Here is a 24191-nt window from a genome sequence, read left to right on the forward strand (position 1 = left end):
TGCCGCCTCAGCATGGCTTGATGAGTGGTGCTAATTCTGTATCCAGGATCTGAACCAGCTAAACCCTGGGCCGCCGAAGCATGCAAACTTAACCACTCATCCACGGGGTCAGCCCCTCTGGTGGATTCTTTAATGTTTTCTATATGTAGCATCATGTTATCTGCAAAGAGCAAGAGTTTCACTTCTTCCTTTCCAATTTGGATACCTTTTATTTCTTTTTCTTGCCTAATTGCTCTGGCCAAAACCTTGAGTACTGTGTTGAATAGGAGTGGCGAGAGTGACTTTGCCCATTTTTAAATTGGGTTATTTGTCTTTTTATTGTTGAGTTGTAAGAGCTCTTTATACATTCTGGATACTAGACTCTTATCAGATATACAATTTGCAAATATTTTCTGTCATTCTGGTGTCTGTCTTTGCACTTTCTTAATGGTGTCCTTTGAAGCACAAAAGGTGTTCTATTTTCGTGTTCAATTTATCTATTTTTTCTTTGGTTGCTTGTGCAAGTTTTTAATTTTAATCAAGTCCAATTTATATTTTGTTGCTTGTGCTTTTGGTGTCATGTATAAGAAACCGTTGCCTAACCCAAGATCCAGAAGATTTGTTCCTATGTTTTCCTCTTAGAGTTTTATAGTTTTACCTCTTACATTTAGGTCTATGATCCCTTTTGATTTATTTTTTTGTGTATAGCGTGAGGTAGGGATCCAACTTCATTCTCTAGCATTTGTATATCCAGTTGTCTTTCTCGATTTAAATGTCTTGGCACTTTTGTTGAAAATCAATGGACCATAAATGTAAAGGTTTTTTTTCTAGGCTCTCTATTCTAGTCCATTGATCCATCTGTCTATCCTTATGCCAGTATCACACTTTCTCAGTCACTGTGGCTTTGTGGTGAGTTTTTAAATCAGCAGGTGTGAGTCTTCCAACTTTCTTCTTTTTCAAGGTTGTTTTGACTGTTCTGTGGGTATCACTACTACAGTTCTCACTGAGGTAGGGTGTAATCCTTAGTCTTGCAGGTTTAGGATCTTGATTGTATCAGTTCCCCCAAAAGTGAACAGGTACCAGAACATTGGTTCATATTCCTCAAACTTGCAAGAAAATGCCAAGCTTGATATATACATTTTGGGACATTGCTTTTTTGGTGGCCTCTACCAAAATGCCTGTACAGGGAATTCCCACTTACAAGGTGCCAAATTAGTTACTAAAAGATTGCTTGATAAATGTAGAATTGGAAACTAGGGCTGAAGGGAAGGATGTAGTATAATGGTTAATAGGTATAGGCTTTAGGATCAATCAGTTCTAAGTTTGCATCCTATCTCTGCCACTCGATGATTGTGTAACCAGGGCAAGATTTTGGACCCTCTTCATCTGTAAAATGGGAAAAATAATCCCTTCCTCACAGACTGGTTGTGAAGATAAAATGACATAACAAATATAAACTCTTAACACAGTGCCTGGGTCTAGTTAGATTTCAGTAAGTGGCACCTATTGGATACCCTTGTAGAGTGCTTCATGCAAAGTCTAGTTGGATTTCAGTAAATGGTACATGTTGGATACCCTTGTAGAGTGCTTCATGCAAGGTCTAGTTGGATTTCGGTAAATGGCCTATTGGATACCCTTGTAGAGTGCTTCATGCAAGGTCTAGTTGGATTTCAGTAAATGGCACCTATTGGATACCCTTATAGAGTGCTTCATTCAGGGTATGGAAAACCACTCTCTGTTCTCCATAGACAGCCAGAGCACAGGCTTCCTAGTGACTGGAATCATTGTGTTTGCAGATAGAGAGTCTTTTTGGTTTGAAAGGCATTGGGTAAGAATGTAGCCATTTTTACTCTAGAGTGGGATAGGAAGACTGGGAGAGCATTGAGACCACCTGACTCTGTACATTCCATTGCCTGATGGAAATACTAGGCCAGTGTTGCTAGATTTTTTTTTTCCCCTGAGGAAGATTTGCCCTGAGCTAACATCTGTTGCCAGTCTTTCTCTTTTTTGGCTTGAGGAAGATTAGCCCTGAGCTAACACCTGTGCCACTCTTCCTCTATTTTTTATGCGGGTCGCTGCCACAGCATAGCTGATGAGTGGTGTAGGTCTGCACCCGGGATCTGAAGATGTGAACCCAGGCCACTGAAGCGGAGCATGCTGAACTTAACCACTAGGCCATGGGGCTGGCCCCAATATTGCTAGATTCTGATGTTGTTGATGATATTGATTCTTATTAATTTAAATTGCAATGGGTAGTATTTCTGATCTAGCTTCTAAATTCTGGGTGTAGAGCTATCCTTTTCAATAGCTTTTCCAGAGTGCACATATTCAGAAATCTTAGTTGCCAAAATACCACTAAGATTTAAGAAATAAGAGAAAACCAGTCACTGAGCAGTCAAAATAGATGTCACAAAAACTCATGTACTTAACCGACAGGAAGACCCCACAGAAAATCTTTACTTAAAATGTGAGTGTCTAAACTAATGAAAGTTTATCTATGTCTAAATTCATTGGAGAAGAGAAGCATTAAAAAAAAAAAGGAAAGAAGGTTAGGTTGAAGAATGGAGAAGTGTCAGCCCAGACTAAGAAAGGAGACATATTAAAAGGCAGATGTCAGTTTAAAATAATCATAAAAACAGCATTCTAGAGGCCATTTATTATAGGGACAAATAGATCTACATACTTCTGAGGGCATTCATTAGTCTTGACAGAATACAATAATGTTGATAATGATGCTCCTTAATCACCAAGTGAAAGTAATTTTCAAAGGGCTGTATTGAAAACAAGTTTTCTTGGGGAGAAAAGTTCTGTAAAGTAGCTAAAGTTTTCATTTACATGGAATTTTTTTATTCTCCCATGATGCCAGAAAAATGAGATGCTACTGGCCTTAAGTTGGACTCAACAGGTTGAATTTGCAGACTAAAGCAATATTTAAATAAGAAGTAGTGTAGGGAGCTCGGAGATGAACTGTTTCTGTGCATTCTTATCCAATATGTGGTTGTTATTAAGTATCCTTGAGGGGAATCAAAGCTGTACTTGTAACTTCTCTCTCAGCAGGGTTTCCTCCCAGCCCCTTCAGTATCTCAGCTAAACAGAAATGTGTTATCTACCCTGGAGGGCCTTCATGGGGAATATGAAGAATGAAATTACTTGGCAACTAGCTCTCTGTATACCGCAGCCATTCCATGCTGGTCAGGCATAAACAAGCACGGTGACATTGCTCTATGCTTCTTTGGGGAGACGGAAATTCAAGAGATTTCTGTCAACTGTAAGGTGGATGTTAAATATCACCCACTCTGGATTTGAAACTGTAAACAGTTTCGAACAACCATAAGATGGACTGACTGGAGTTCTAACATTCGATTATTTTGTCTCTCTCTCATTCTGATACGGATTTTAAAGCTTTAGTTAGGTATTAAAGCCAGCTCAGGGCCTGAAAAAGAGTCCCATAGAATTTTAGAGCTAGAAGGCTTTTAGAAAATTTGTCCAGCCCCTTCATTTTACAGAAGGGAAAACCGAGGCCCTGGGTCATGTTATGATATAATGTAGGTCACTCAGTTAATTACTGACAGAGCAAGAGGGAACCCAGGTGTCCGTACACCTTCGTGGGCCAGTGGTTTTCCAGTATGCCCCCTCCTCCCGGACCAGTGTCGCCCTCTCCGTCTTTTTTTTTGTTTGTTTCCTTTTTTCGTTTGTTCTTTCTTTCCTCTCATAGCTGTGCAGTTTACAACGGGGGCCGGAACCTCGGGGAGACGAGGTGTCAGCCCCAGCTGTCCGCTGTTGAGACCCGCGCGCTCTGTCTAGATCAGGACTCGGGGCTGCGTCTCCCCGGCGCCTTCTCCGCGGCAGGTGCTCGGCACCTGGACGGAATCGCTGCATCATCGCCGCGGCACTCTCCTGGCTCCCGATTTCACGGCACAGGCTGTGTCATCCGGGTCGCGGCACGAAAGGAGAACGTGGGTCCGAAACCACGGCCGTTTGAAAAGCCTCGTCGTTCCTCGGCGGTCCCGGGCTGGCGGGGAGATGCACAGCGCGTGAGTGACCTCGGCGGCGACCCCGCCACTGGTCAGCGCGCGGCCGGGGCGTGCCTGGCGGGACTGACGTGGCGGCGGGGAGGGAGAGGCCGCCGCGAGGGCGCGGCCTGACGTGGCGGCCGCGGCTGGGCGGCGAGGGGAGTCCGGGCCACTGCACTGCCCCGCGCTCCGGCCAGAGGGCGCCCGGCCCCAGCACTTCCCCGCCCCGAGGCCGCCCGGGGCTGCTGGAGTAACCGCAGCGGCGATTGGGTCGGCGGCGCGGCGGGGCCATGTTGGAGCAGGGCGGCGACCCCGCCTCCCGCCGCCCTCCGCCCGCGGTCGGGCCCCGCCGCGAGGGCAAGGGCGCGGAGAGGGGCATCCTCCCCCCGGGGTCGCCCGACGCAGCCGGAGCGGCGGCGGGAGCGGCCGCGGTCACAGCCGCCCCTCCGAGCCCGGGCCAATCAGCGGCGCGGGCACAAATATGCAAATGGCGCGCCGGTGCTGCCGGAGTGCCGCTCGCAGGGGCTGGTGGGGTCGCGCTGGGGGAGTGAACGGGGCCAATCAGCGGGTGCGCGGCGGCGCGGGGAGGCGGTGCCCCTTCCCTCCTCCCTCCTCTCCCGCCCGGCCCCGCGCTGACAGGGGGGCCTGGCCGCGCCACCGGTAAGTGCCGCCGCCGCCCGGCGCTGCCACCCGCCGCCGAGGCGGGAGGAGGAAGCTCGGGGGCGCCTCGGGGCAGCGGCCGCTGCTCAACTGGTGGAGAGAGGCGGGGGCGGGTTCTGTCAGCTGGGTGGTCGCCGGAGGCCGCCCCCGCCCGGCCAGCCGCGCGTGTCAGTCTCGGTCGAGGCGGGGGGCGGCGGGGGCGCCTCAGCCATGGCGAAGCCGGGGAGCCCGCGGGCGGCGGTGAGTACGTGCCGCCGCCGCTCGGCCGGGGGTCGGGCCGGGCCGGGCCGCGGGAGGTGAGGGGCCTGCCCGGGGGCGGCGGGCGGGCGCGCGGGGAGGCCGGGGCGGCCGGGGCGGGGGCGCTGCCCGCACGTGCGGCCCAGCCAGCCCATGGTCCGCCCCGCGCCTGTCATGGCTGCGGGCGGCTGCCCCCGCCCCCCGGCCCGCAGAGCCCGGGGTCGGGACCCGGCCGCCGCGCCTGTTGCGTCGAACGGAGGCGCGGGCAGGGCGGGCAGGGCGTGGGTGGGCAGGCCTTCCCCCCCCCCCCCCCCGCCCCGCGGGAGGTCGGGGCCTCTCCGTCTGTTCGCTTCCCTCCCGGGGTCGGGCTTCCCTCCATCCCGCAGCCTCCTCCCCGCCCGCCCGCCCGCCGTCTCGTCTCCGTGACCCGTGGCAGGGCGTCCCGCGCGGGCGCTGGGTGACCCGAGCCCACATGCCCCCGGTGCTCTCCCGGGCCTGGCCTCCCGGCTGCCGGGCGCGCTGTCTGCCCGGGGCTCCTTCGCCCCGCCGGGGAGTCCCCCGGACCTCCGCGTCTGCAGCGGCCCGACCCCGCCGGCCTCCGTCTGCTGCCGCTTCCTTGGGCGCTGGGTGTGGGACGTGATGGGTGGTTCCAGGGCTCTCTTCGCGGACATCCATCCCAAAGCCAAGCACGACCCGGAAAGCCAGGGTGTCTTACTTGCCTGTCGCAGTCGCCAGTTCAGAGTGGTTTCTGTGTGTTCCTTTTTTGGTTTTGTTTTGCCTTTTTTTTTTTTTTTAAGAAAAATAAAACTTCTCAGAACAAAGTAGGCTATTTTTTCTTAATCGTAATGCTAACAGTGTTGCACGGTTTCCTGGAAGTCTGGGATTTGACACTATTGTGACTTTTATCCATTTATGTGAAATACTCGTAACTACCTCAGAATTCCTCTGTATTAAATAAAGTTTATGCTCATTAATAAAATTACTATCAGTTTAGTTTCTCAGTCTTGCATGCTACTTTTGACAGTTTCCTTTACTCTGATTTTAAACTCTCCAGTTCTACTTAACTAGCTAGGATCCTGAACAGAAAAGACGGCTTATCTTGTGTAATGCTACTCCGCCTCAACTCTGTGCCTACTTGTACAGGTACTGTTTAGACGAACACTACATCTGTAAACATTTGAACGTACAGGAGGTGAACCTAAGGGCGGATTCCACATTGCAGAGGGAGTTGTGTGTTGTGTGGGTGTGTTTCTGTTTTTGTTTTTTGCAATGCAAAAGGATGAACATAGGGTTTCTTCTTTTCTGTTGGATTTACAGAACCTGAATTTAAATGTGACTTTTTGCTAAGAGCAGGCAGCACAGAGCTTTCCATATGACACATATTTGATAAATACTTGTTAAATGAAAAACAACTATTGCTCCAAGCAAGTTAAACCTGTATTATGTATCTTCCAAGACTTTTCTGTTTCTGCTTTTATTGCTTTAACACCTCACCTTAAATAGTTATAGTGTACTACAAAGTATTGGCAGGTCTCAGTCCTTGGGGAGTTTCCTATAAACTACAGATCATATAATAATATACATGAAATGCTCTGGGGGAAAAAAAGTAGTTGCCTTTCAGATTTGCTTGAGGTATCTGTCATCCCTGAGCAGTCTCAGGAGAGTGGGTGGATATTGTAGAGTTAAAAAACAAGAAGCTTGTGATTGATTAACCAGGAGAAGATGATATTCTTAGAAGAACATAAGCAATAGCATTAGGAAGAAAACGTGTTGATGTAACCAGGAAAGCCGCCTTGACTTGGAAGGAGTGCTGATTGGAGAGAATCAGGACTTGGTGGCTTCGCCAGCTGTGTAGCTATAGTCAGGTTTCCTAACCTCTGAGCTCTAGTTTTCTCCAGTTTTACAATTCCGTGATACTGAGTATTGCATGAGATCTGACCTCTGAAATACAAAAATTATATTTGGATTTAAGAAAAGGCAGAAGTTTTGAAACAAATAGTGGTAGAGTTTTTGGCCTTACCTGAAAATGGTTTTAAAAGAATAATGCTAATGGATGGGTATGAATAAAGATAAGAAAGCAGTGTTGTCAGTGGAAAAAGTCTATGACAAGTAAGATTAACAAAATTATAGAATTTTCAACTTGGAAGTTTTGGGGGTTGGCCCCATGGTTGAGTGGTTAAGTTCTCCTGCTCCGCTTTGGCGGCCCAGGGTTTCGCCAGTTGGAATCCTGGGTGCTGACATGGCCCCGCTCATCAAGCCACGCTGAGGCGGCGTCCCACATGCCACAACTAGAATGACCCACAACTAAAAATACATGACTGTGTACCAGGGGCTTTGGGGAGAAAAAGAAAGAATAAAATCTTTAAAAAAAAAAAAAAAAAAGAGCCAGCCCTGTGGCTGAGTGGTTAAGTTCATGCGCTCCGCTGTGGCAGCCCAGGGTTTTGCCGGTTCGAATCCTGGGCGCAGATATGGCACCGCTCGTCAGGCCACGTTGAGGCAGTGTCCCACATACCACAACTAGAAGGACCTGCGACTAAGATATACAACTATGTACCGTGGGGATTTGGGGAGATAAAGCAGGAAAAAAAAAAGATTGGCAACACTTGTTAGCTAAAGGGCCAATCTTTAAAAAAGAAAAAAGGAAACTTTTAGCTCCAAACCCCTTATCTGATGTAATTGAATGCCTTCTATAAGGCATTGAACTAGACTTTGGCAGTTTACTCCTGGAAACAAGATAGAACTGAAGGAGGGGCTTAATGTTTTATAAATTTAAAGGCAGCAAGCGAAGTAGCATTACAGACTTAGAAGTAAAATCTGTTGAAGCTTCTATCAATACTAAAATGAAAATTTTGGTACGTGTGAACATTTTAAATTTTCTAAAGAGTTAGATGTGTTGATCATTAATGTAAATGCAATAGAAAAAAAGCAAACTAAACACTTTGACAGAGGGGGTAAATGAAATCCTAGAGAAGTCAAAGTCTAAAAAGGAAAAATAAATGTGACTGAAATAATAGACCTACTGGGAAATTTTGTCAGGTATCGGTATAGTGAATAAAGAACATAGGTAAGAATGTGGGAAGTTGAGGCAGTTGATCAGAGTGAAAATGAATTATGAAAACTATGAGAACGTGTTCTAAATGTTTGAAAAACTTTAAAAGCCAAAAATTGGAATCAAGAACTTTATGGATGCTGAGAAGATAGAATGATTTTATTGTAACCTTTTAATTGTTTTGTAGCTGTTGTGGTCTTAACATAATTGTCTTAACACAATACAGATTTCATAATGATAGAAGATTTAGCTTTTTACACTTATTTACTTTGTAAGTATAAGTTGCCACATTCCAATTTTATAACTATCTTCTACCACTTTGTATCTCTGTTTATTTCCTTGCTTGGGCTTCACTCTCATACATTCCACCTCTCTGAATTTTATCAGTCTGTGAATACTCAGGGCAAATTCCACTTTGTGAGTAAAGTCATCTCCTGTCATTGTAGCCCTTAGGGATTTCACCTTCCTGTGAGGTCATAACATTATTATTTGTCTCACTTATTTGACATATTATGTACAACTTCTAGACATTCCCTCTGTTGTATTGCCTTTAAGTTTGTAGGAACACTTTTTGCTCCTCCCTTTTAGAAACAGTTGGAAAGCTGATCAAGTGATAACAGGAGACCCAGAGGAGGGGAAGTCACTTTGACCTATAATTTATCCTCTGGACTCTGGGTCATTCACATCCATTAATTCATTAAACAGATTTATTAAGTGATCCCTTTATTAATTTTTTATATGTAATATAATAAATGTATTAAGTGATCCTCACCTTTGTAGAATCTATAGTCTAATAGAAGAAACTGATAATGAACAAGTAAATAAACAAATGTAAAATTATAACTTGTGATGAATTAAATAAAGGAAGAGAACAGAGTGCTAGGAGAGAGAAAAATGAGGATTTTAGATGGTGTGGTCAGAGAAGGCCTCTCTCAAGTGGTGATATTTAAGTCAAGGCATAAAGAATAAGAATCCAGATAGGGAGCAAAGTTCCTGGAAGAGAGACAAATATGTATGAAGGGAAGAGAGAGCTTAATATCTTGGAAGAAATGAAAGAAGTTCAGGGTGGCAGGAGCGTAATAAGAGAGGAAAACTGCACAAGATGAAATGGGAGAGATGGAGAGAGAGCAGGCCACACATGGCCTTGCAGGGCATGATAAAGACTTTGGTGTTTTACTAAGGACATTGCAGTTACTGAAGATTTTGAAGCAGAAGAATAATCTGCTTGAATTTAAATTTTTTAAAAAATCACTTTGATTGAGAATGGATTGGAAAAAGGCAAGAGTGAAAGCAGACGTTGTACTACTACCATTGCTGAGAATAGGACATGGTGTAGCTGGAACTAGGGTAGCAGCTGTGGAGGTGAAGGAAGGAAAAGGATATATATAAAAGATGTGATTTGAAATACAGAGAAAGAAGAGATGGGGGTGAGCGGGAAGGCCCGCTAACTTTGTGATGGATTGGAGTTAAAGGAAAGATGTCAAAAATGACCTCCAGGGTCCTGGCTTAAGGAACTAGATAGATGGTGATGAGCTTTACTGAGGTGAAGATGATATGGGGGAGGAAAGATTTGGCAAGAAATCAAGTGTTTCAGAAGGTGGGGACTGCCTTTACCTGACTGATAGGTGCCTCAGTCAGGATAGGTGTAACTATGTGTGACACCAAAATATTCAGAGTTTTGAGAGGAAGGAGCAAGCTTCATATTTATGCTAGAAAAATTGATACCTGAAATGATCTTACTTTTTAGCAATGTAGTTCAGTTTTTGAAAGTTTATTTGTGGATACTTTCTTAATATAGATTATATTAGATATGAAGGTTTGAGAAAAAAGTTAACTGGAATGTAGTATTAGATATGTTTATATATTATTTGGGTGATGGTGCAGAAAAGAAAAGTCTTGTAGTCTTGGTGTTCCCAGGAAGTAGCACTCTTTAAAGTTATTAGCTTGTAGGCAGCCAGATGTTAAATTTATCATTTTTAATGAGGCTTCTAGTGCTTATGAATAAAAATTATAATTCAGGTCATTAGTAGCCATTATTTATTGAATAACTGTAGATACTGATGTTTCTTTTATACTTTGGCATTATTGAGTGAAGTTAACTAAGCGTTTAATATTTCTTTTATTATACTTTAAAACTTTTTTAACGAGTAATTTCAAATGTTGTTGCTACAAGGGGACATAGTTTGAAATCTGAAAAAAAAATTATTTTTCTTGTCCAGTGATCATTCCAGTTTAGTTTTCCTGACTAAGCAGCAGCAGTATAAAGTATATTAAATTTTACTCTGTTGGAAATCAACGGCTGTGCTTCTGAAAGATAACTGTGAATGTATCTTCTTAGTTCTTCTATAAGAAGAAGGAAAAAATGGTTAGGATAATGGTTTGGCTTCATATATTTTGCATAAAGTTTATTTTATCTTAAAATGTGATTTATCACAGTTTGAGTAAAGCAAAAATTATTCCTTTTTTCATGGAATTAACTGACTAGAATTCAATGTATATTTTGGTCATATCATCTTTGCAGTGTTTATCTTGAAAAAGACAATTAAATATTTATTCATTAAAATTTTTTCCTCCATTCCAGGAACTGAGCAGCTTTACCTAAAAGAAATTTAGAATTTAAGATTCTAGATTTGGTGCATATTTAATCTGTTTTATAGATGAAGAAACTGATGTACAGAGAAACTAAGTTGCCTGAGGTTTCTAGTCTTAGGGAATATTTTATTTCAGAGATTGCATAATTTAGTGAGTTCACTGTATATCCAGATAGAAGAATTAGTTCTGCTTTGGTGAACATGCATTGAAATCAGTAGTATACAGAGTTTACTGAAGTCCTGTCAGAGACCATCCTATATTTGTTTACCAATGTTTTTTTGAATGATATATACTCTAAATGGTGATTTATAAATACATACTTATGGTTCATCTTGTTCCATTTAGGTTTTTAAAAAAATTTTCAAGTTACTAGGGACATTCAGAAAAGTGTATAAATTTTAAGTATGTAGCTGTGTATGACTTATTACAAAGTAAACTCGTCTCTGAAACTACCACCCAGGTCAAAGAATAGAATGTTATTGTTACTGGCACCCCAGAAGCTCCCCCCATACTCCCTTTCAATTATCATTCCCATTCAGCCTTCCCAGAGGTAACCATTATGCTGACTTCCAAAACCAGAGAGTAGCTTTGCCTGGTTTTGAACTTTATGTAAATGGAATCATATAGTACATATTCTTTTGCTTAATATTATGTCTGAGACTAATCTGTGTTTTTCCATGCAGGAATAATTCATTCATTCTCAATGCTGTTGATTCTGATGTATGATGGACATGTTTTCAGTTTTAGGCTGTTATGCATAATACTGATATGAACATCCCTATGCATGTCTTTTGGTGCATATGTGCAGACATTCCTGTGGAGTATATATTTCTAGAAGTGGAAAAGCTGGTCATAGGTATACATATGTTCAACTTTAGCAATAATGCTGTATAGTTTTCCAAAAACGTTTTTCCAGTTTACACTCCTTTCAGCAGTATACAAGAATGCCAGTTACTCCGTATTCAGTTATATGGTTTGATTAAAATACCACTGTTTGAAAAGTCTTTTGCTCTTTTTTTTTAATCTCCAAAAATGACTATTTGACAGTGAATAGTTATTTCTACTTAAATGAGACATAGTACAAAGGAATATGAAACAGCAAATATAAAGATTTTTCGCCCAAAAATGAGTGCTTGTTTTGTGTCTGTTGGATTACAGCAGATTAGAGCAAAACATAGTTTTATATTTTCAAAGTTATGGCCAAATAAGAGACGCTGTCTTTTCTTGAGCCTTAAAAATGTTTGCTTTTTAAAATAGAATGGATAGTGTACCATTTGGGGGTATGGTTTGGGAAGAATGAAAAATACATATTTATAACTTAAATCTTCTTGAAATGGAAGAAAAGAAAACTTTTGGTCCAAGCGAATTTGATAGGTAGTAGGTGAAATGTACGTGATACTTTTAAATAGGGCCCTGGGGAATGAGGCAGCGAGATTATAATAAAGATACATATTATTCCTGAGATGAATAGAAATCTGTCAGAAATGACCAAAGTTCCCAGGGCTACTCATAGGGATACACATCATTATATAAATAGGGACCCATCTGTTGCTTTCTTAGTATGTTTTTGGGCAGACCTAAAGGAGTGCAATGAGATGCTATATGGTCTTATTAAAGTAGTGGGAAATTGGGTTTTATGTCTTTATGTTATGTCAGTAGTAAGAAAAAAAATTAAATTTTTAGTATTCCAAAAAAAATGGAATTGAGTTTCTCAAGGATTTGAATGTGAAATCACATTTTAGAGGTTATGTTAAGGAATATGTGTCAACACAACATTTGACTGAATTTGAAATGCTAAGTAAGTGGATTTGATGGAAATGAAATCACTGCATAGAAGCTTCTATCTGTTAAATTACTTTATATCAATCAGAAAGACAAGGAAAGCCATGGGAAAGAAAATCCAGGATAGTCTGCTGTCATAGAAGCTAAGAAGTTCCAGAAGGCGGAACGGTTGATTGAACGGAATTCAGAAAACATTTAAACAGCTTTTATTATGGGCCAAGCAGGGTGGTAGTTGGCACTTGAGATGAATAAATTGTAGACCTTGTTCTTCTCAGCACTGAAACCCTAAATAGTATATGATAGATGGGGATGCGTAAACAATTGGAGGCTTCATATAGAAGATAGCAGTTGAGTTTAGCTTCTGCTGTCTGTTTGGTTAGTGATGGCAATTGTTTCTTAGTGGTCAAAGACAAGGATTGAGAGAACATTTGGGTTTGTCTAGGAGGTTATTAGTTGTCTTTGAAAGTACAGTTGCAGTAATTTTATGGGGGCAGAACTAGAGTACAAGAGGCTAACAGCCAAATGGGTAAATAGAGGCAGTAGATCACTTATTTTCAATATTTGTCATTGAATGGAAGGATAGAAATAAGATGACTTTGTACATTTCTGTTAAGGTAAGGGAAATCTGCTGATGCCTAAAGTTAGAAGGGAAGCAGGCAATTGCAAGGGAATGATTAAAGATCCTTGGGAGAGATGGAGTGTGTGTGGGTCTAAGTCCCTTTGAAAGGCTAGATGGATTGGTATTAAGAGGTGAGATTTGTTTTTGGAGAAGAGTCATGCTTCCTCTTCTGAGAATAGCTAGAAGAAAAAGGGATAGATGCAAAGACAGATAGATGCTTCTGAAAAAAAGTGATTGGTGAATTTCATCTGGAAAACCTCGGAAGACTATGAGGCAAAATTGTCCTTCGGTGAAAATGGGGAAGTTAGGATTGAAGGCTTGAGGAGAGAAAACATAAAATAACTGCAAAGAGCTAGTCTAGAAGGTAATGAATTTAGACATTTCTAAATAAAAGCAAGGACCTTGTTGAAGGTAAAGGTTAGTATTAACCTTGTATTAATGAGGTATCAGGCATATAATAAATATTATAAATGTTACAAATATTCAGGAAATGTTCATTTAATTGTCCTGAGGCCTGGAGGTAAAAATCACAGTGGTGAGGTTAATACAGTATGGTGGATTTGAGTGAGTGAAAAAGATTACCAGAGTATTGAAGGAGATGAGAGGACAGCATTGGAGATTATTAGTAAAAGAACCTGAAGAGGTCTGGAGAAGCCTAACAGTCGTGAGAGGGTGTGAACTGACTGTAGGCTCTTGGGAAGTCAGAAAAGAGGTGAAAGGTATGAGAGGGAAATCTACATTTATTAAGCACTTACTATATTTTAGGAACTTTGAATGTATTTCTAAACCCTGCAAGTTAGATGGTGATAATCAACGTGGGTCTCAGTTTCCATTGTATTTCAAACTTTGGAAATTCTGCATTTAAATCAATCTCCTGTTTTTAATACTAATGTTACTGCACAGAATTAGGGTTCTCCTACCTGATGTGCATAAAAAAACCACTTATTACAGCATCAGCTTTTGGGAAGAGAACAGTTTTATTGCTAGATCCATCTGCAGGGAGACAGGAGGCATCAGCTCTTAAATCTGTCTCCCTGATCCAGGGCTTGGGGCAAAATTTATGGGTTGAGGGGCAGGGCTGTCTGATCTGTAGAGATAGATGATTGGAGATGAGAAGTGAGGTAATCTGCGCAAGCATGGTCAAGCTTCATGGCTCTTAGTAGGACACGTGTTCACAAAATGGTGGTGTGAGTATCGTCTGAGGCTGGAGTTTGAAGCCCTTTGACATCAAAAGGGTCACTTATCCAGCATTTGCACATGCCCACTGGATGGGTTGGTGGTTTCAACCAGCCTGAACTGGACAAGGGCAGGCTCTCAGATCCTGAAAGACAACTCTTTTTTTTTTCTTTTAAAGATTTTATTTTTCTTTTTTCTCCCAAAAGCCCCCTGGTAGATAGTTGTGTATTTTTAGCTGTGGGTCCTTCTAGTTGTGGCATGTGGGATGCCGCCTCAGCATGGCCTGATGAGGAGTGCCATGTCCGCGCCCAGGATTCAAACCAACGAAACCCTGGGCCGCCAAAGTAGAGCGCACGAACTTAACCACTCGGCCATGCTTAATTACTCTGTTGTTAAGATGGGGTCAGTTGCACTGGTCCTACAGGGCCCGTGGTTACATTAATTGAAATTTATTTGGCTTTAGAATATATATATTTATATTTAATTTGGTTATGAGTATGATTGATGTTCAGGACTACTTCAGTTAAACAACTTGACCTACTCAGTATCAACTAGGAAACTTGTAATCTGTTATCAGTATCAGCCCAAAATTAGTTATCCTCAATCAGTTTTTACCGAGAGTAGAGATGTGATTGTGTTTTAAAGATTTCCCTTTCTGTGAGATGCAAAGTAAAACTAAATTAAGTGTGAATGCCAACAAAGTAAGTAGTTGACTTTAATAATTAGCTATCTGCAGAGGGAGATGTTAATATAAACATTAGATGAGTATTATTTAGATTAGTGGTTTTCAGTTCTTTTATATCAAGGAATCCTTTGTTTTGTTGAAAAATCCTACTTGAAAGCTCAATCTGTAAAATAAGAGCAGAATTTTCAGGGTAAAATCTTTTTTAGGGAGAAAATGGGGGAATAGGAAGTCTAAAGCCCTCTCTTCCCTTTCAGTGGCTAAAGATGACCCAGCAGTCCAAGGAGCACAGTTCGAAAACTGTTTACACGGTGCTCTATATGGTTATTTTGCAAGAGTTCTGAGATCAGTACTGTTGCAGTCCCCACTTTACAAATTAAGAAACTGAGCTTCAAAAGTGATTTGCCTAAGATTTCATACCTACTAAGTGATAAAGCCAGGATTCCAACTGTACCAGTCTATTTTCCGAGCCTATACTTTGAACTACTATGCTATACCTCCCCTTGTAGAATGACTTATCAATGAAAGTAGGATTCTTTGAGGGATAACTGGGAATTAAATTTTAAATTGGATCACTGAGGCATTCTTTTGTGTGTGTGTGTGGTAAAATATACATAACATAAAATTTACTGTTTTGACCATTTTTAAGTGTACAGTTCAGTTGGGGCATTCTTAAAGTCATAAAAATGGTATATTATTAAGAGGATGCTTTTCAATCTCAACTTTTGGAGTAATATTAAGGATCAAGAGGCTTCATTTTGTTTTGTATTATGATATTATTGAATTCTTGAAAGCATTTGAGTATTTACTATGTGACATTATGCTTGTAGATGTTAGAGATACAAAGTTGACTAAGAACCAATCTCTGCACTCATCTTGTTTAGTAGGAAAGATAAGCAAGTAGACCAAGAATGATAATACAGTGTATTAGGTATGGAATACAAAAATGAGTGCTTAACATTTTGAGGGCTGTGTGTTTGTGTACATATGTATGTATAAGGCTTCCTAGAGGTGTTAGAGCTTGAGTTTAATCTCAAAGACATTACTTTATCAAATGGAGGAAAGTGGGTGGTGGGGAGCGATGTTATTGGCATAGAGAACTTCCTGTACATATTAATGGAGATGTGACAAAGTTTGGTGAACTCAGGCAACATTTCAACGTGGTTTAAACAGGGATTACTTATGGGGGAATGGAAGCAAATAAGGGTGAAGAGGCATTGATATCTTTAGCAAGGGAATAAAATGAACAAGTATATATGTTGGGAGGGCCAAGATAAGTTTAGGCATACGATCATACTGTTGATTAGTATAAATATTTTAAAAATGAGTTGGAAACTAAGTACAATCAGATATAACAGGTTTGGTGTTAGTAGTTTTTCAGCAAGTCAGTGTAGAATCTTGATCTATATTCCTTGTTCTGCAGGTCAATGAGAGGGAAATATATATTTATTGAGCACTTACTATATTTTAGGACTTTGAATGTATTCTTCTGAACTCTCCACAGCCCTGCAATGTAGATGGTCAGAGGAGGAAACAGACTGAGAGGTTCCAAGAACCGCTCAAGGTTACACAGCTTAGAGAAAGCAGGTAAAATTTGAACTCACTCTGGAGCTTCTTATTTGCCAGATATTTTTCTGTGTATTTTATAATTAAATAGTTGCGTATATACGTAATACAGTTAGGTTAATCCAAAACAGATCAAGGATTGGTAGAGCTGAAGGTGGGATTTAATAGAGTTGTGTAAACAAATGCAGAGATTGGAATACATGACATTAAAGCCACTTACCATATGGATTTCTGTAATGATTTTGTATATTGTACATTAATAAAACAACTAAGGATTTGTTAATTAGCTATTGGAAATAATTTGGAAGGATGTCCTTTTGGATGACTATTACTAATTGTTTTATTTTTCTGTTAGGTTCTGATTTTTGCTAGGACTCATGTTGTTATATGTTAAGGTCATGTTAGCTTGAGAAATTAATAAATGAAGACAGTGATACTCCTACAAATAACATAGTGACCTTCTTTAACATAATTTTTTGGGGGAATTTTAGGTGTAGAATGTTATAGTTGATTTCATCAAGAGGAAAAAAGCATGATTTGTTCTAATTAAAAAGTATTTTTAAAGTTAAATCTCAAATAAGTTTTTAGTTTATTATATGGAGCTCACTACTTTATATTTTTCTTGCATTTATTCCTTGTGAGGATTTTAAGGTTTTTTTCCCTAATGGAATTTTTATCTCTAGTTTGGTTGGGGTAGGTATTTGTTTTTTAATTCCTTTCTTGGAAGTCTATAGAGTTTTGAAACATTTGTGAATATATGAATAGAAAATAAACCAAAATACAGAAAGTTGAGTTATGAGACACCTTCACAAGTATCCAATCCATACTTGTCATTGATGAGAAAACTGAGGGCCAGAGGGTTAATATGTTGTCACACATTTAGTTAGTACCAGAAATTAGAATTTTTGGTCTCCTGATAGGGGGAAGACAAATAATACTAATAGGTTTAGTCTATAATTTTGGGTAATGAAATTTCTCTTTTGAATCCTTTTAGCCTACTTTGAAAATGTCTGTTTTGTAAATATTAAGTAAGTTAAGCAGAGATACATATTAATGTCCATATTAAGGAATTATTTTCAGAGTACTGTTGTTTTCTAAGCAGTTAATTGGGTCACAGTTTGGAATATGCTGTCCATACATCTTTTACTCTACTTCCCATAAAATAGCTAAGGATACTACCAAAGGGTAGATTCTATAGCATATCATGTTTCTTGTTCAAAAAGAAGTTGAAAAATGCTGAAAAAATTTTAAGTGGGCCACAATAAACAAACAGCGGAGTATTATTCAGCTGTAAAAAAGAGAAGGAAATTCTGACATATGCAACAACAAGGATGAACCTTGAGGATATTATGCTAAGTGAAATAAGCCAGTCACAAAAAACAACTGCTGTATGATTCTACTTATATGAGGTATCTAAAGTAGTCAAATTTTTAGAAACAGTAGAATGGTGGTTACCATGGGCTAGGGGGAGGCAGAAATAGGGAGTTGTTTAATGGGTACAGGGTTTCAAATTTGCACAATGTTTTGCATTCATCACCACCATCTATTTCCATATTTTTTCATCATCCCAAACAGAAACTCTGTACTCATTAAGAAATAACTCCCTACTTTCACCTCTTCCCAGCCCCTGGTCACCTCTTACCATTCTGTCTCTGTGAATTTGCCTATTCTAGATATTTCATGTAAGAGGAGTCATACAATATTTTCCTCTTTTGATTTTGATTTGTATTCCTCTAATGACTGACATTGAGTATCTTTTCATGTGTTTATTGGCCATTCCTATATCATTTGGAGAAATGTCTATTGAAGTCCTTTGTCTTTTTTTTTTTTTTTTTTTTGCTGAGGAAGATTCACCCTGAGCTAACATCTGTTGCCAACCTTCTTCCTCTTTTTGTATGTGAGCCACCACCACAACATGGCCAGTGACAGACAATTGGTGTAGGTCTATGTGCAAGAACTGAACCCAGGCTGCCAAAGTAGAGTGCTCTGAACTTAACCAGTAGGCCACTGGGGCTGGCCCCTATCCATTTTTCAGTTGGGTTGTTTGTCTTTGTAGTATTGAGTTGTAGGAGTTCTTTATAAAGTCTGAATATGAAACCTTTATCAGATATTTATTTGCGTGTATTTTCTCCCATTCTGTGGGTTGTCTTTCTGTGGATGAGTCTTCCAACTTTGTTCTTCTTTTTCAGGATTGTTTTGGCTATTCTTAGTCTCTTGAAATTCCATATGAATTTCAGGATAAATTTTTCCAATTCTGCAAAAAAGTCATTGGAATTGTGATAGGAATTGCATTGAATCTGTAGATCACTTTAGGTAGTGTTATCATCTTAACAATATTAAGTCTTTCAGTTAGTAAATAGGATGTCTTTCCGTTTGTTTAGATGTACTCTAATTCCTTTCAACAATGTTTTGTAGTCTTCAGTGTCTATATCTTGTTATGTTCTTCCTTAAATTTATACTTAAGTATTTTATTCTTTTTAAGGCTATTGTAAATGGAATTGTTTTCTTAATTTCTTTTTTGGAATGTTGACTGCTATCTTCTAGAAATACAACTAATTTTTCTGCATAGATTTGTATCCTGTAATTTTGCTGAATTTGTTTATTAGCTCTAACTGTGTGTGTGTGTGTTATTTATAGTTTTCTATAAGATTATGTTATCTGTGAATAGAGATAGCTGTACTTTTTCCTTTCCAAGTTGGATGCCTTTTATTTTACTTTTTTGCCTGTTTTCTCTGGTTAGATCTTCTTAGATCTTGAAGAGAAGTAGTGAAAGTGGGCATCCTTGTCTTGTTCTTGATCTTGGGGCAAAAGCTTTGATTCTTTTAAGTGTGATGTTAGTTGTAGTTGTTCATATTATGGGCTTTACCATTTTGTGGAAGTTTCCTTCTATTTCTGTTTTACTGAATGCTTTTATCAGGAAGGGTGTTAGATTTTGTCAAATGCTTTCCTGTGTCAACGGAGATGATGATGTGCCTTTTCCCTCATTCTATTAATATGATGTATTACATTGACTTTTGTATGTTGAATTACCTTTGCATGCCTAGGATAAGTCCCACTTGGTCATAGTGTGTAGTATGTTGTATATATATGTGTATGTGTATAATATGCTGCTGGATTTGGTTTGCTATTGAGTTTTTCATCTATATTCATAAGGGATATCTTTTTTTTTTTTTTTAAAGATTAGTACCTGCACTAACATCTGTTGCCAGTGGTTTTTTTCTCTTCTTCTTCTTCTCCCCCTCCCCCTTCTTGCTCCCCTCCAAAGCCCACCGGTATATAGTTCTGTATTCTACTTGTAGGTCCTTTTAGTTCTGCTGTGTGGGACACCACCTCAGTGTGGCCTAATGAGTGCTGCTAGGCCTGTGCCCAGGATCCCAACCAGCGAAACCTTGGGCCACTGAAGTGGAGTGCACGAACTTAAGCAGTTGGTCATGAGGCCAGCCCCTATAAGGGATATCTTTAGTGGGGTTTTTTTGTTGTTTTTTGTTTTTCTTCTAATGTCTTTGGCTTCAGTATCAGGGTAATGTTGGCCTCACAGAATGAGTTAGACAGTGTTCCCACCTTTTCACATTTGTGGAAGAATTTGAGAAGAATTGGTATCAGTTCTTTAAATATTTGGTAGAATTCACCATTAAAGCTTTTTGGCCATAGGCTTTTCTTGTTGGGAGATTTTTGATTACAGATTCAATCTCATTACTTGTTATGGATCTATTTAGATTTTCTATTTCTTCTTGAGTGAGTTTTGGTAGTTTGACACATAATTTGTCCATTTCATCTAGGTTATCCAATTTGTTCGTGTACAATTGTTCATACATTATTTTATAATCCTGTTTATTTTTATAGACTCTGTATTAATATCCTCTTTTTGGTTTCTGTTTTTAGTAATTTGGATCTTCTCTCTCTTTTCTTAGCCAGTTCGGCTAAGCTTTGTCAGTTTTCTTGATCTTTCAAAGAACTAATGTTAGATTTCATTGTTTTTTCTCTACTGCTTTTCCCTTCTCTATTTCATTTACCTTAACTCTAATTTTTATTACTTCTTTCCTTCTGCTACCTTTGGTTTTAGTTTACTCTTCTTTTATATATCCTTTAGGTGTACAGTTAGGTTATCAGTTTGGGATCTTTCCTTTTTTTTTTTTTTTTTTTGGTTAGGAAGACTGGCCCTGAGCTGACATCTCTTGCCAATCTTCCTTTTTTTTTTGTCCCCAAAGCCCCAGTACATAGTTGTATGTCCTAGTTGTAAGTCATTCTAGTTCTTCTATATAGGATGCTGCCACAGCAAGACCTGATGAGTGGTGTGTAGGTCCACACCCAGGATCCGAACCAACGAACCCTGGGCTGCTGAATTGGAGAGTGCGAACTTAACTGCTCAGCCACAGGGCTGGCTCCTGAGATCCTTCTTTTTTAATGTAGTTGTTTACGGGTATAAATTTCCATTGGAGCATTGCTTTTGCTGCAATTTATAAGTTTCACTATGTTGTGTTATCATTTTTATTTATCTGAAAGTATTTTCTAATTTCTCTTATTTTTACTTTGACTCATTGCTTATTTAAGAGTGTGTTGTTTAATATCCATATATATGTGAGTTTTCCAGTTTTCCTTCTTATTGATTTCCAGATTTATTCCATTGGGATCAGAAAGATACTTTGTATATTTTCAGTCTTTTAAAATTTATCAAAAATTGTTTTGTGGCCTACTATATGGTCTGTCCTGGGGAATGTTTCATGTGCACTTGAGAAGACTGTGTATTGTGCTGTTGTTGGGTAGAGTGTTCTATATATGTGTTTTAGGTCTAATTGGTTTATAGTGTTCAGATCCTCTACTTCCTTGTTAGTTTTCTGTATGGTTGTTCTATCCATTATTGAATATGGGCTATTGAAGTCTCCACCTATTACTTTAGCACTATTTCTTCCTTCAATTTTGTGTATTTTTGCTGCATAAATTTTGTGGCTCTATTGTTAGGTTCATATATGTTTATAATTATTACATATTCTTGATGGATTGAATGTTTTATCAATATATAATGTTCTTTGTTTTTTGTAACCTTTTTTGACTTAAATCTGTTTTGTTTGATAATAATATAGCCACGCCAGCTCTTTTGGTTATTATTTGTATAGGATATCTTTTTTCATCCTTTCAACCTGATTGTGGCTTTGTATTTAAAGTGAGTCTCTTGTAGACAGCATATAGATGGATCATGTTTTTGTTTTTATCCATCCTGCCAATATCTTCTTTTTAATTTGAGAATTTAATTCATTTACATTCAAAGTAATTACTGATAAGGCAAAAACTTATTTCTATCATTTTGCTATTTGATTTTTTTATGTCTTACATACTCTTTGTTCCTCCATTCATTACTGACTTTTTAAAATATTTAATTGATTTTTTTGTAGTGTACCATTTTGATTTTATTCTTTCCTTTTCTGTATATTTTTTAGTTATTTCCTATGCTGTAATAATAACAGCTTGTTTGTATGTCTATGAGAATGACCTAGTAGAATGAAAAAATTGATGACTCAGGAGAGAAAAGCAAGAATGACTGTTGCAGTGTCCTTGAGCAGGTGGGAGTGGGAAAGGAAGGTGGAGGAAAGAGAGTATTAACTTTTTACTGCTTTGTCTTGTTATAAGAACCAAACATTTTTCAACTTAAAAAAATCTAAAGCAGTGGGAGGAAATTGAAAAAAAGTTATGTCTTTTATGATTTCCAAATTTCTTTGTGATGTGGTTGGGAAGTTGGTCAGAAATACTTCAGCTGAGGGTAGGAAATTGTTATTCTGGTATGTGAGTATCTGTATCTTCATATCTTCTCGGGAAAGGTCTACAGAAGAGGAGAGAAAAGTAGATATAGAAATGATACCAAAACTTGGATGAGAGGAGTACAGTTGCTTGCCTACTTTAATTCATAATGAATACAGAACTTATCAGTCCCTATTACCTTTTAAAGGGTCAGTTCTAAATAATCAATGCACAGGGGCTGTCCCAGTGGTATAGTGGTTAAGTTCGTGTGCTGCACTTCGGCGGTCCAGGGTTTGCGGTTTCAGATCCCAAGTGTGGACCTACACACCGTTCATCAATCTATGCTCTGGTGGTGCCCCACATACAAAATGGAGGAAGATTGGCACAGATGTTGGCTTAGGACCATCTTCCTCAAGCAAAAAGAGGAAGGCTGTCAATGGATGTTAGCTGAGGGCCAGTCTTCCTCACACACAAAAAATAATTGAGGAGCAATATGGAATCCATACTAATTTAATATTTATTCCCTTTCAATTAATATTTATTACTCAAAAGTCTCTGGACTTCCTACCTTTTAAAAAAAATTAAAATTCTAAGTATCCTAAATTTCACATTCTGATTTTCACTAATATTTTCTGAGTTGTCATGTGACATTCTAAAGCAGTCTTCCTCAATAATATCACTGTTATTAATGATAATAAAAATAACGTGTTGTGTTTGAGTGGAAAGCATTTTAATATTTATTGTAACAATCATTATATTAAGTGTATAGGATTAGGCAAGGGTTTTTTGCTAATTCTTTGCTTTTTATTTTCTTTAGGTCTGTAATAATGAGGAACTTTGTGGGTGAGAGTACGCCTCCCCTAGCGTTTATCATTTGTGACAGAGTCAGTAAGGATCATTTTAGTTTCCCTTTTTCATTGAAGTTTTAAAAGGATCATGATAGCTTACTTTCAAAGGCATTTTTTCTTGAGTCATTTAAAAAATATGTTTACTCTAGAGTTCTTATTCATTTTAAATTTCACAAAAGTGTAGTTTCCCAATTATCATTACTTGCTTACTTTAACACTGTCATAGTTTCAGAGTTGCATTGGACAGATAAAATACTTTATTTGAGATGTCTAACAGACTTCCATTGTAACTTGGTCAAATCTTTCAAAGTAAATTCACTTGCTTTATTTTTTCTCAGAAAAATCTACCTTGCAAATAGTTCCAAGTAAAATTAGTTGGTAATTACATTGAAGAGAATCAGATTTTAATTGACCACTATAATCTTCATCCTTATTTAAGAGATATAACAGAAAATTAAAGGACTCAAAACAATTTTACCCTTAAATTTTTTTCTTTGTAAAATAGCTTTATTGAGATATAATTCAGATACTACATAATTCACCCAAAGTGTATAATTCAGTGGCTTTCAGTATATTCACAGAGTTGTATATCTATCACCACAAGTAACTTTAGAATATTTTTATTATCCCAAAAAGAACCCGCATAACTATCCAACACTCATCAGTCTCATCACTCCTTGGCAGCCACTGATCTCCTTTCTGTCTCTCTAGATCTGCCTGTTCTTGACATTTTTTATAAATGGAATCATATGATATGTAGTCCTTTGTGACTGGCTTTTTTCACTTGGCATGTTCTCAAAGTTCATCTGCGTTTTCAGCATGTATCAGTACTTGATTTCTTTTTAGTGCCAAATAATATTCCATTAGATTGATGTACCACATTTTTTTTACCCATTCATCAGTTGTTGGACATTTAGGTTGTTTCCTCTTTTTGGCAATTGTGATTAATGCTGCAGTGAACATTGGTTTGTAAATATCTGTTTGAGCCCCTGCTTTCAATTCCTTTGGGTATATACCTAGGAGTGGAGTTGCTGGATCGTATAGTAATTCTAGGTTTAACCATTTGAGGAACTACCAGATTGTTTTTCAAAGTGTGCATTCCCAGCAGCAGTGTATGAGAGTTTCAGCTTCTCTACATTCTCACTAACACTTGTTATTTTCTGTTTTGTTTTGGTTTTTTCCCCCTTATCCTAGTGGGTGTGAAGTGGTATCTCATTATGGTTTTGATTTGCATTTCCTTGATGACTAATGATGT

General features: G+C 39.1%; 1 protein-coding gene across 7 annotated transcripts in view; it reads left to right on the plus strand.

The window, feature by feature from the left end:
• The window catches only part of CHD9 (chromodomain helicase DNA binding protein 9), a 230703-nt gene that overhangs the window by 46283 nt on the left and 160229 nt on the right, over window positions 1-24191 (plus strand). For 2 of the 7 annotated variants that reach the window (XM_070613639.1, XM_070613645.1), the window contains exon 1: window positions 4324-4652. The exons of 3 other annotated variants lie outside the window; for them this stretch is intronic. The gene's annotated coding sequence lies outside the window, so the exon portion shown is untranslated. Of the gene's footprint in view, window positions 1-4323; window positions 4893-16293; window positions 16377-24191 lie in introns of those variants that run through there. 2 more of the 7 variants (XM_070613641.1, XM_070613644.1) reach the window with 2 other exon arrangements.

This window comes from Equus przewalskii, chromosome 3 (assembly GCF_037783145.1).
Source record: "Equus przewalskii isolate Varuska chromosome 3, EquPr2, whole genome shotgun sequence".
NCBI lineage: Eukaryota > Metazoa > Chordata > Mammalia > Perissodactyla > Equidae > Equus > Equus przewalskii.